Source organism: Phalaenopsis equestris, unplaced genomic scaffold (assembly GCF_001263595.1).
Source record: "Phalaenopsis equestris unplaced genomic scaffold, ASM126359v1 Scaffold000002, whole genome shotgun sequence".
Lineage (NCBI taxonomy): Eukaryota > Viridiplantae > Streptophyta > Magnoliopsida > Asparagales > Orchidaceae > Phalaenopsis > Phalaenopsis equestris.
In genome coordinates, this window is record NW_018164444.1 from 60,914,861 (window position 1) to 60,928,721 (window position 13,861).

Consider the following 13,861-nt stretch of genomic DNA (forward strand, 5'->3'; position numbering starts at 1 on the left):
ATACATACATACATACATACATACATACATACAAGGCATATAAACGGCTCAGGGGGATGACATTGTCAATCAGGCATATAGCTATTGACGACAGTCTTGAACTTGATGTTAGCGGGAGGCCTCTTGTCCAAACAATCGACGTAACATGCCAGGAGATGTTCCACGGGGCAGGGATCAATCCTCAAGAGGATCAGCGGGAGGTTTTCTTTTGGATTTGATATCAATCGAGTTAAGGTTTACTAGATGATCGACAATTCTTATCGATCGAATCAGTTTCATTTCTTATTATATACGAATAAATCTGTCACTACCAAAAAGTCCACCTTAAAAGTTAATAATGAGGGGCTAATATATATTTTTGTAATGTTGGGACTTTTGTCTATAAATAGGGGTTCATGTCATGAATAAATGACACTCCCTTTTAACTCTCTCTCTCTCTCTCTCTCTCTCTCTCATTACTTCATATCTGAACCATTCTATTTCTTGGGTTTGTTTCTCGAACACTTTTAGATTCAACATCCTCCAACATGAAGTAAGAATGGAAACATGTCGTTAACAAGAAGAGTAGACCATCAACAACAGTGAGGAGAGTCAAGTTAGAGGAAACGTAGAAGTAACATGCACCCGAGAGTTTATGAAAGAATTCATTCAACAAGGACTACAAGATTTGAGAACTCAAATCACCAACCAGATGTCGGAACAATTCGAAGAAGTACTTAGGGCAATCGCTGCCCTAGCAGCGACCCCAATTCCAGGAGAAGAGCCAGCATGACAAGGAACATTCAACCCACCTCAAGAGGAACCACAAACCAATAATGGAGGGAAGGTGATCCACCTGCAGGAAAAGCCCAATATAGTCTATAAAAATACGGCATTAGATCAGCCCCTATGGAGGAGAGAAACCGATCAATGCAGACCGAGGTACAAAGGCAACCGATCAATGCAGACCGAGGTACAAAGGCAACCAGGTACAAAGGTACTGGTCTCCAGAGTTGAACCTCCAGAGAAGTTCAAGATATCGGTTTTAGAGCCGTATAAAGAACGATCAGATCCTACCGACCACCTCGTGTAGTTTGAATCGTTCATATGCCTATTGAAAATTTTTGATACCCTCAAATGTAAGTTCTTCTTCATAGCATTGAGATCAACTGCACTAAGGTGGTTCAACAGATTGCCCGAGGGAGTAATAACATGTTTTGCAGAGTTCAGAAGACTCTTTCTATCGCAGTTTGCAAGTGCCCTCAGGCCTGAGAAAAGCACCAGATCCCTGTGACAATTGAAGTAGAGAGCCGACAAAAGCTTCAGTCGTTCACGGCTCTAGAGCGAAACACTAAAAGTCAAAGACTTGAAGCCCTACATAGCCCATGCAATGCTGACACAAGGAGTGAAGTGAGAGAGGTTTTGTTTCGACCTTGAACTCGCAGAGCCAGAAAGCTTGGCCAAGCTATTGGAAATGGCCAACAAATATATCATCGCCTCTGAGAACGCCCTTGAGCTCGTCAAACAAAGACACAAGAAGAAACTTTCACCAACCGCCCCCACTACGAGAGTTACCCCAACAATCAGCCCACCTAATGTCATGAGGATCAGAGGCAACGAACCAAGGCCCAAAACCATCGATCGTCATACCATCGTGAACAACCCGGGAATAATTTTGGGGTCCTCGTTTAAAGTTAAAATTCATTTCAATTGCATTCCCTAAAATCTATGAAACACATGACCTTGATTCTAGCGTCATAATTGTTGAGGAGGCTCCTTATGAAATATATTCAATATATGATGCAGAGAGTTCTAAACATGATTCATCTCATGAAAACTATGCTGCTGAGAGTTCTAGACATGATTCATCTCATGAAGAGTCTTCTTCTACCAGTGTATTATTGATCATCTTGGTTCATTACAGTTTGCTTGCAAGCTTGGTTTTAAAAATTTTGTTATGTCATCTGATTCGATACAACCAACAAAGTATGACATGCAACAACCTTAAAAAAGGAATATTTGTTTGCAATTCTAAGTAATTTGATGGATTAGAATGGTAAAAAATTAATGCATTAAAATATTCATATTTGTCCAAAATGGCACTTGACATATCATCAATTCCAGTAACAATAATTGCTTTTGAATATGCATTCAGTGTCGGTGGTAGAGTGCTAGATTGCATTCAGTGTCGGTCGTAGAATGCTAGATAATTATAGAAGTCGTTTATCTATAAAAACGGTTAATTCTTTAGATTGTGCATCTAATTGGTTCGGATTAGCACAAAAAAAAATGCTAAAATGCCTATGGTAAATCTTCCTCATTAATCATTATGATTCAAGCCATAAGTTAAATTTATTCTCTTATTACAACTTTTTAAATATATTAACAATCTTTATATCTTCTTACAACAAGAGCTATTAGAGGAGGAAAATCTAGGTGTTCTTCCAAGAGATTCCTAACCAGCAATCCGTGAACATTCATGTCTATCAATTTGCTTTCAAAACTTCATTAATTTTATTTATGAATGTTTAAGTTGTTATTTTATTTATTTATTTGAACTACTATTTGACAGTGTTTAAAATATTCTATCTCTTATAGATGCTTGTGAAGATAGAACTTCATGCTTATCGAACATTACTTATTGTGATGACTTTATTAATGAGTTTGTTATCTCAGCTTATAACTTTATTCCAGTTTTTATAGATTGGTTGCACTTGTGGAGATGAGGTCTGTCCATAAAATGATGATAGCATGACCATAATTTCCTCCATTTTCTTCTCTAAACAACAGATTTGATCATCTTTCCACCTCAACTGATTTCCTTATAGGGAACTTGAAGCTCGAGTATGCACAACATAAATATTATTTTAGCACTATTGCTTTTGTTCAAAAAAGTTTCCTTTGGGTAATGTAGATTGATCTATTGTTTAAGTTTTGGATAATGACAATTTGTATTATTTTTTGTCAACATTTCTTGGTTATTAAACAGGTTCTTGATAAGATAAAAGTTGGGACTTAGTGTGGACAAACCACTTATTAAGCTATGTACTAATACAAGTAGTTTACATTTTTTTTTTCGGGATTATTATAGAAGTGAGGCTATGATGATTAAAAATGCTCTGATAAATATATGTTACATGTTGCAATGTTGCATTCATTTATATTAGTAATTCTCTTTAATTGGTTCGACATATATGAATGTAACCCCATAGAGGATTCAAATTTGTTTGATAAGTCACAACATTTGAAAGTTGTTCCTTTATGGTTTGCATGCATGCAATTTGCTACTTGTCAACCTTACATACGCTTATAAAGGCTAAAAGCACGAGTACTAGATGACAAGCATTTAATACTTTTAGATTTGAGCTATGAATTTCTATATCTGGAATGGTATGTTTAATATGCAACCAAATAGAGTGTACAAGTTCACATATTTTAATTAAATCTGAACCTCATAAAAAGAAATATAATTTCATTCAATTAAAAAGTTTCATGAATTCATTCATTAGGTTAGAGGTATGTTGAATTATTTCTATTCAAGCAATGCTGTTTGGTTTTATTAAAGTGGATATGTGTTTTCTATTCTAAAATTAAAATAATTCACGTGCTTTGGTTTGATCCTACATGCTACTACAACTGATTTCCCCACTTATTTGTCTTTGAAACTATATATTTTTATTGGAAGGCACTGTCCTCGATCTTGCAGTTGTTGTTGGAACTTGGAAAATACTAGATTTACACATATTATTGCTGGAAGAATTACATACATACCACCAAATTCTTATTTATTTACATATCTAATTTCTAAACTTCAAGTTCTACATACATGCCACCTTCCCTATGCATGAAGATGTGTATTTCACTTTGTAGAAGTTAAAATGGTGGTATTTTTTTTATGTGATATGATAGATTTGTGTGGTCTAAATGTAGAAAGCAGAGTTTAGGTGTTAGATATGTAAATGCAAAGGGATTGAGTGGTATGTATGTAAATGTTGGAAGAATTACATGCATACCTGGAAATGGAAGCTCATCTCTCTGGTATATGTATACTAATTAGCTATATTAACCGTGGTTCAGTCTAATAGATCATATTACTAAACACAGGATTCTATTCTTTTTAGGATCATAGCTTCCCAGGCTTGCAGCAACCTTCATTGTTGACAAAATTGAATAGGGAATTAGCTTTTAGAGTTCTAGATGCATAAAATACATAAGAATTGAGCGGTATGTACGTAAATCTTTCTTTTACTATTTGATAGAACCACTGTCTTTTTTGATGAATTTAATATATAAATTTACTTAATGGTTATATATTATAGTCAGTTGATGATTATATTTAATTTCTTTTCCTTTACAGCTTACAGGACTTCAAAATCGATGATGTGGCTCAAATAATGCTTGTTGAAACTCGCAGCATAAATTTCATTTCTATCGATTCCTACATTTGACGAAGAGCATGTCTCCTGGTATGGTCGTCTTGCTCAACTATGAAGGCGGGATTTTTAGAAATCTATAGGACTTTTGTTAATTTAATTTTATTTTCAATGTTAATATTTATTTATGTATTTTTTGTGTAAATTTTTGATGTGCAATGAATATTACAAATTGTAATTGTGATTTTCTCTTAATAAAAATTTTATTGATTTAGTTGTCTTGTTATTTTTATCAAAAGTTATTTGTTATAAATTTATATTTTAAAAAAAAATTTAAGTATCATATTTTTAAATTTCCAGCTTATTTCAATCTAGTTCAGGAGCTTAAGCTTGAGCTGATTCGAGCAAATTTAAAACAAGCGAACAAACAAGTTATTTTCAAGCCAATTACGCGCCTTTTCAAACAATATCGAACAATTTTAAGCGGAACACAAACAGACTAATTTTGAACAAGAGTTGTTTTCATACAACCATCATAACAAACGAACCGAACACCGACAGAACCTCGGCACCTTCGTGTTCAGCTTGTTTACACCCCTAGGTGACAAGTAGTGGGCGTGAAGATAACTAGTACTATGTGCTTGAAAATCCGCCAAATCAATTGATTTACAAATCGCAAAAATTGAATTAAAGGGTTTTGAATTTCACAAAAATTTTACACAAAATTCCTTCTTTTATCCAATCAAATGCCAAACTTTTGAAACTCCCTCATTCCATTGAAAATATCCCACTAATGTAGGCAACCGTACAATCCATATATAGTTTCTCCAAGAAATTCTAAGCATTGAACATGAAAATAACTAGCTATAGAATAATCGCAATGGAAAAAAGTTTTTGTATTGACATATAATTTGCTAAAATTCATAAAAATTATGAAAAACAAGACATCAAGGTTGTTTGGCGTAAATTTTGCATAGGAAATTGAACATATTTCAACAACAAAATTACAATATGTTGAGCACTCTAAATGGTTAATTCAGCATGAAATAAGTAAAGAGGAAAACAATAAATGGCATAATAGACAATGTGGAGGAACAATCGAAGAATAATAATATATGTCAAACAATTACAAATGATAAATTAAAAAAATAATTAGTTTAAAAGGATAGTAGTGGGTGCCTGGGTGCAAGCTAGCTTAGTTGATAAAGATTTTGTAAGTTGTTCAAACTCTCAGATGAAATTTCTCGAAAAGCAAATTTGTACTTTAACAATCAAACTTTTTCAAATAACAATAAAATAAAATTTAAATCTGAAGTTATATTAATTGAAAAAAAGGAAATTAAAAATAGAATAAGATTATTTGAACACAAAAAAAACAATAAAGGAATAACATGCACTTACTAATGAGAAAATAAAATTCATGCTAGAGGATTAGAAGGTGAAAGGACAGGCTTTGAGTAGAATTAAATCCTTAGACAGCACTTGGTGAGAATGACTAAAAAATGGTGATTCACAAAGCCAGCCCCAAATTATTGAAAAAACGGAAAGAACCATAATAATAATGATGATGATGACATATTAGAAAGTAGAGGTCTTGAAAACTTCTTGGGACCATTTGAGCGACCAAATCTCCTCCAACTTCATGTTGTTAGAATAAAAATCAGCACCTAGACAAGATAAATCTAACGAGCCCAAGCCAAGGGTAGCTTACTTATAAAGTCAATATGGCCCTAAGATGTACATAAACATCCAATCAATGGTAAATTTTCTTGATTTCTAATAGAAATAACGAAAATTTTCCTTTTAAAAAAATCTATGGATAGATCATAATTCAATATATATCAAAAGAAAGAACCTTGATTGATAGAAATTTTCAACATACGGAATCCAAAGCATTGCTAGCCACCGATCATCAACCAATGTTTATGCTTGTGGTCGCTATCACCAAACTTCAACCATCAACAAACGTCTACGACTGAGTTAGACAACTCTACATCACCTAACTCCCAACATTCCTTGTTGTTCAATATCAATGTGTACCAAAAAGCGACATCTGATGCACACCTTCCTAGATATTCAAACTCCTCTAACATTAAGAGAGTGACCAAGTTTATTGTCCAAAATCGCCAAACTTTCGATGTTCCTAGATGATCATCGCCCACAAAATATTGATAATTATAGAACGACAACCATCAACCAACAATATCTCATGCACATCTTTCTGATCACCTGCATCTCATGTTGTCAATAGAAAAACAAAGCTAATCATTCACAATCATTTAATGATAATGTATAAGCCTTAAAACTCCTACACCACAAAGAATCTGTTTTTCAATTGATGTCTACCATATTTTATTAATGTTTTTATCTTATTATGGAGAAAAATGCATGTTGTAATATGACTAAAACCAGTCAAAGTGCTATAATTAAACTAGATCTAATGCAAATATCATCCATTAGCAGCCAATGCACAATACAAACCTCTAGGTCATTTCTTTATGCCAATTAAGAAATCTCAAACAAATCAACACCACGAGATATTTATCATGCTTTAATTCTACAATATTGTATTAATGTCTTCTTTAAATATGGGAAAAGCAAGCTTTAAAACATCAGGCTCACACTAATGCAACTATTTCAATTGGACTTATGCCACCAGTGGCCAATATTCATTAGCCAACGACAGTTGACGTGCATCTACTTGATCAACAGTCTCTCTACTATTGAAAGAATGACTCAGATAGTCAGACATCATCATTTGTTGATATTTTTTCCCCCATTTTTTCACATAAGAACTCGTCTATTAAAAGATACTTCAACTTATATGTGTGTGCCCACAAATTTTTTTTCAAATGCTAAAACGATGAACCTTTTCATCGCGTCTGTGAAAACTTTCCCAAAGCATAATTAATCAATAAGATAGCACACAACCATGCAAGCTTGCCTAAGTAAACACATAAACATTGAGATGCATGTATCTAATAAAATGACAACGCATATCACAAAACTAGCCACCAGGCATCAATCTAGCAGACCAATCAAAAACACAAATCTTATTGAAAAAAAAAACCATGCGATCAGATCATCACTGAAAGTTACAACGAAGGAAAAAGGAAACAAAAAAAAAAGAATCCCCAAAATGATGGTTCCGAATCAGATCTATCAAGTATCATCTCCAAGATCATTGAAAGAGAAGAAAGTGAGGTGAACGTACGAGGTGCCTCGCTCCCGCAGTTAAGCTACGTATCCACCCTGAGCTTTCTGGACGCAAACTGGAGGCAGAAAGGTATCAAGGCGCTAGGGCTTATAAGGGTAGGTTTTCGGCTTCGTTGCAAATGTTCGCTTGTAGCGCTTTGATTTTAATCGAACGGTTGTTGGCTTCTACTTATTGTTGCCCTAGATTATGGGGTTTTAACCGAGTTGATTGAGTGCAAGAGGATTCTCATTGCTTGAATTATGCACTTTAGGATTCATCTGCACACAATAGATGCGAATTATATTAAAATTAATAATAATTTGTTTGCTCATTTTTTAGTGTTAAGAAAATGCTTAATATAAGAATTTTAAAGATATTTCTAAAATTCAAATTTTATATTAATTTTTTACTAAACCCAAACAAAAAATCAAAGCAAAAAAAAAAAAAACATTTTCTAATGTAGTTTCTTAGCCCCTAGTATGATGAAACTAATTCCTTCCAAAAAGGTGAGAATCCTTAATGATATAATAGAGAAAGGGGCAATAGTTTACCCATGGAAAGTGTTGGAAATGAGGTCAAAATGTTAGTGTAAATAATAATTTTGGTTATAATTTATATACACACTCATAACAGTTCAGTCAAGCTATTACAACTGGCGTGACCGTTTTCATGACCGAAATGGTCGAAAAGGCTCCACGTGTCTTAGTTGAACCTATGTGTGTGGGGGATAAAGCACCGCTTAGCCCTCAGCTCGTGATGACATATTAAGTCTGACATCAATGAAGAAGCGCATGTGCCATGAAGGATAACAAAATTCTTATGTCATGCTAGAATTTTGGAAACCATAGACCTTGAATGAGAGTCCTCGTGAACTGAAAGCTAAAGAAAAAAAGACCAAGAGGAGCATGATAGCAAGCACAGGCCTAAAGAGTTTCCCGAAAGATAGACAATATGGTAAAAGATCTGCTTTCCCTGGGACAATGAATGAAGATTTTTTTTTATTTTTTGCCCTCTTCTTATATAAATGAAGGCTCAAATGGTGCCTTAAGGAGGATTTATTAGCTAGGCTTCTCTCTCTCTCTCTCTCTCTCTCTCTCTCTCTCTCTCTCTCTCTCTCTCTCTCTCTCTCTCTCTCTCTCTCTCTCTCTCTCTCTCTCTCTCTCTCTCTCTCTCTCTCTATCTCTCACATGCACACTCACACATCCCAAATGTTTAGAGGTTTTCCTATTCACAATCTCTGGTTTATTTTGTGTTTGAAAAAAAAATTATTTTAAAAATAAAACCGGGTAGATCACGATTATTTAATTGTTTAAATAATCAAACATGACATTAAAAGTAATATGTTATCTCGAAAGATGAGAATATTAATTAATAATGAGTTCAGTTTTAATATTGAGAAATTTTGGATATTTGTTTGGTCTGCGAAAATAACAACAAATCTTTCTCCTTTTTAATCTGAAGATTAGATATGATTTAAATTATCTGGGTTATTAATTTCTTATAGGTGAAAGTCACTTTAGTTAATTACATTTTACGCGACCAAAATCACTTGAAAAAACTCTCAAGTAAGATTGGAGTTATGTCTTCAAGAATTTCAAAGTTTAGTTTCCACGATTGATTATAAATAAAATCAATTGGGAAAGACTCAATTTATAACAGTTATTTTTTAAACCCAAAGAAATGAAAAATAGAATATATCGAAGATACCGAGACAACCTCAGTGACATCTCAACTATTCTATCGTTTGGATTTACCTTTTTGAAGGAGAAGTTATTTGATATTTCAATCCTCTAATTTTTTAGAAATTTAGAACTTATATCTCGTGATATATGATTGTGAGAAAGCCTGGAAATGTGAGAATTTACGTCATGCTAAATGAACAACCTTAAAATTTTAAAACTAAGGTGATGTTAATAGAAGAAAGTTAAACAACAAAACCTAATCTAAAGAAAGAAAACACACAATTAAACAGGAAAATTGACTTACAGTGCCTGGAAAGTATTGTCATCCAAACCACCAAAATGCATTTTAAAATCGTGAATGCTAGTCTCAATGAATATAGGATAGGGAAGGATGTTATTTATTAAGAGTTGTAGGTCTTACAACTTAATCATACCAATCAAGATATCTAAATATGAATAGTATGCAAAATGGCATGACTAATGCGAGTATATTTTTGTTATTTCAAATTAAAGATTTTAAAGCTTATAAACCATCAGATGAATTTTATTATCTGGATTGATTCTTACTATCAAGTAATCAACAACATAGTATTTGGATTGATTCTTACTGTCAAGTGATCAATAATAGAGTATGAATAGGAATGCATGCCCTTGATGACGAATGCATAGAACATTTGTTCAAAATTCAATCAGTATGCAGAGGTAGAACTCATTCTATAAAATAATGGTTCTCACAGATCAAGTCACAAATTTATGTACAATGAGTGAGGGCTTAAAGGCAATGAATGGAACCAATATGCAATGACATGCCTATGGTGATCTTTTTGTATAATTTCTAAATCGTAAAGAGGTTCATACTCTATTTCATTTAGTTGTCAATTTGTTATTTTAGAATGTATGATTACCTTAGGTGTGATTGCAATGTATTAATGTAATTTTATTTGGGGTTATGAGTTTCATTTTGTTTCGAAAAAGTTTATTTCAATTGTTTACTTGGGGTAGAAAATATAGTTCATGCAGAGTCTATTGTAAATCCAGACAAAAACACACAAAGTAAAGCCTTGAATTTTGATCAGACCTATCGAACACAACAACAACCAACAATGCACAAATATAGACAATGCAATAGTGTACCAGCCCTAAACTATATCTTACTCGTCGATTAACATCATCTGAAATATCATTGATAATTTAGTTGAAGTTCATCATTCGCTTCGTGTTTCATCTTCTTTTGAATAGTTTGGATGTCGATGGTTGACCAACCACAACATCTCTTAATTATAAAAAACAGAACGGTACCTATATGAACTATAGCAACCTATAGAAAAGGCAGTCCACCCGTCCAAACCAATGCTTAACAAGAAAACATAGCAATCACAATCTATTTACTCCTATAACATCTAGAGCGTTAGTGTCTTATGGCGTTTAAAAAAAAGTATGAATTTTAAGTGTGGAAAATTTCATTAGATTTTTATTTAAGACAACCTCGTGAAGATGCCTATGACTTTTCGTCGTCTTGAGTTGTCATGTTTTCTGATCTACTTAGCCCATAAAGGTAGTCAAATGTACTTCGACTAGAAGACTCTTGCCAACAACCATGAGTTGTATCATCCAAGAAATCTTTGCAGACCTGAGTAGATGGGTTAAAGTTGTGTTATGTGATGTTGGTTCACTAAGGGTTCACTTTAAGTTTTAGTATCTTCCGGATTTTAAGTACTTAAAAATTTTAGTTGCTTACGACTTTTTAATGGATTTTATTTAAATTTTACTTTATTTATTTATTTATAATGTTGGATCAATCAAATTCAAACTTATTTAAGACTTTGTTAATAAAAATTATTTTAGTTGAGTTTAAGTGATTTATATAACACTCACAGTCTTCATAGGGTTGTTTAGAATTAAATTCCAAATGACCTCCACAATTTTCAGATCATTCTAATGTTTGTTTGAACTATTTATGAGTTTTTTTTTTATGAATTATTGGTTTCAATTTTATTCAAATTTCTATAAAGAAAGACTTTATATTTTTTACTTCATTTTTCTTGACTTATTTGATTCATTTTTGTTTATTTTGTGAAAATTTTGTTTGATTTGAAATTGTATAGAAAAAGTTACAAGAATTTTACTTTTGATTTATGAATGTTAATTTGAATTTTTATTTTTTATCATCTTTATTATTTTATTTTATATTTTCAAAAAATTTCATTTGATTTTAGGTTTTACTGAAAAGTTATTTTTTTAAATTTTTGGTTCATAATAACATATTTAAAAATTTTTTGTTTTGCTTTTTGAATCAATTCATTTTTATTTGAAAGTTTACCAATTATAGTATGCTCTGTCTTCTTAAGTGATTTGAGTTAGTTAAGTAAAGTTTCAAATGCTTGTGATTTATTTAATTGATTTTTTTAGTTAATGAATTTTGTTATGGGGTTTCAACCTAAAAATATGTCTTATGTCTTCTACCCTAAGGTTTCTTTATGAGGTAAGCATAAATTACACATTCAAAGTCTTCCATCCTAAACTTATGTCCTACCTTGGATATCCTAAGTTTTCACTTCTCAAAATGTAATGAATTGAATAAAAGAAAAGAAGTCACATTATCATATTGCCAAACAAATGACATATAACTGAATTCAGTAATTAAATAAAAAGTAGGAACATACTTGTCGATTTTCAAGTGGCTTTTCCAAAGAACCATAATATATGAGTTCATAACAATTAGTTTATATAGGCCAACTTAAGAACATGAATGAGAGAATAAAAATTGTCATGAGAGGTTGTTAAAAGAAACAAGGAAATCCTTCTCGGTTGCACACCTTAACCGAACAAAGTGTCTCATTCAGAAGGAGGGAAACAAACCTCTTGAGCAACCTTACAAATGAAGCAATAATAAGAAAATTTACTTACAATCCACTCAATACTTATATATTCACATATTAGCATCTATACTTTATCTCCTCTTTTATTTCAAAATTATATCACCCAAAACTTGTCATAGCACATCAAAAATAGCAACTCAAATACAACTTTTTCAGAAACACAACATTTTCATGTATAGGTAAGAATAAAATATATGTCAAGTTTTTAGGGATTAAATAATAATTTAGTGGTATGCACCTAAATCTCACCCTAAAATTCTTCGATCAAAATTATCATTTTTTTCATCAAGCTTTCATGGATCCAATCTATACATTAAAGTTTAAAGGCTTACGCTTCAACATACACAAGCTCAAACAAAATACTAATAGCAGCTTCACATCATAATGATGTAGAAGACTAATAAAATTTAGATAACCTATAAGAAGTAGCTAAAAGAACAACATAGTTAACGAGCAAGTATAACTCAAATCTATTGCTTCTTCAAAAACAAAGCTAATAAAGTTTTCAAAATTTCGCAAAAGCAAAGCCATAACAATTCCAAAGTTTCCAAAACACAATTTCCAATGGTTTCGAATTCTATAAGCAAAGGCTCAATGATTTTAGAATTGTCGAAATGTAATTTATAAAGTTTCCAAATTGCATAAACCAAAGTCACATTAATTTCATATTCACCCAAAACAAAGCTTCGAAAGTTTTCAAACCTTCCATAAATCAAAGTTGCATTAGTTCCAGATCTTCCAAAATAAAAGTTTTTAAGTTTCCAATCCTTCGCAATTCAAAGAGACATGAGAATTTCATATTTTCCAAATAAAGTTTTGAAAGTATCCAAATTTCTCAAACAAAAGCCAAGTCAACTTTATATTTCCCAAAATGAAATTTTAAAAGCTTCCAAATTTTTCATAAACCAAAGCCATGAGGATTTCATATTTTCCAAAACAAATACTTCGAAGGTTTTCAGATTTTACAAAACCAAGCCGCAACAATTTCAAACGTCCCAAAATACAACTTATAAAGCCTCTGAATCGCATAAACAAAAGTCATAAATACTTCAAATTTTCACATACAAAGTCATCTCGCATTTCATATTTTCTAGAGAGTGAAACACACAAGTTTCCAATTTTACAAAAACGGATATATTGAAGCTTCTCATTTTCATAAAGAAAGCTACAAGTAATTTCAGATTTTGAAACCAAAACCTTCATGTGAATAAAATAAATTGCATATTTTAAATGAACAAAGGGTGCAATGAGGTACAATGTTTAAAATTAAATGAGCAACTATACACATACCACTCAACTCTTATATATTTACATATCCAACACCTGAACTTTAGCCCCACCTAAATTTTCATAACATATCAAAAATGCTACCAACACAATTTTCCATGCATAAGGTGGTCTTTATGCAAAGAGAATGGAGTTAATTTGTTTGATATACAAATACATAAGAGTCGCATGCCATGCATCCTAATTTTCCAACTGCTTAAATGATAACAACACAAGATAGTAATAATTTTCACAATTTTATATAGGAGGATGGTTCAATGCTCATCATAAACAGATTTTTTAAATGAAATTAGAAGATCCTCAACTGCTGAATGTTTCCTTGGAAAGATATGCAAAGATCTAAGCAAGTTTTAAATAAATTTAATGCACTGTTCTAGCAACAAGATCTGAGCATCGCTTAATAAGATTTCATCGAGATGTAAGCAAGACTTCAACAACATTTAAACAAGATATATATGACGAGTA

The 13,861-nt window shown here is 32.1% G+C and overlaps 1 protein-coding gene across 1 annotated transcript in view; it reads right to left on the bottom strand.

The window, feature by feature from the left end:
- Positions 1–7,663, bottom strand: part of LOC110039352 (40S ribosomal protein S15a) — a 9,929-nt gene extending 2,266 nt beyond the window's left edge. Inside the window, exon 1 of the mRNA XM_020744386.1 lies at positions 7,567–7,663. The gene's annotated coding sequence lies outside the window, so the exon portion shown is untranslated. The remainder of the gene's footprint in view (positions 1–7,566) is intronic.
- Positions 7,664–13,861: the final 6,198 nt, after the last annotated feature.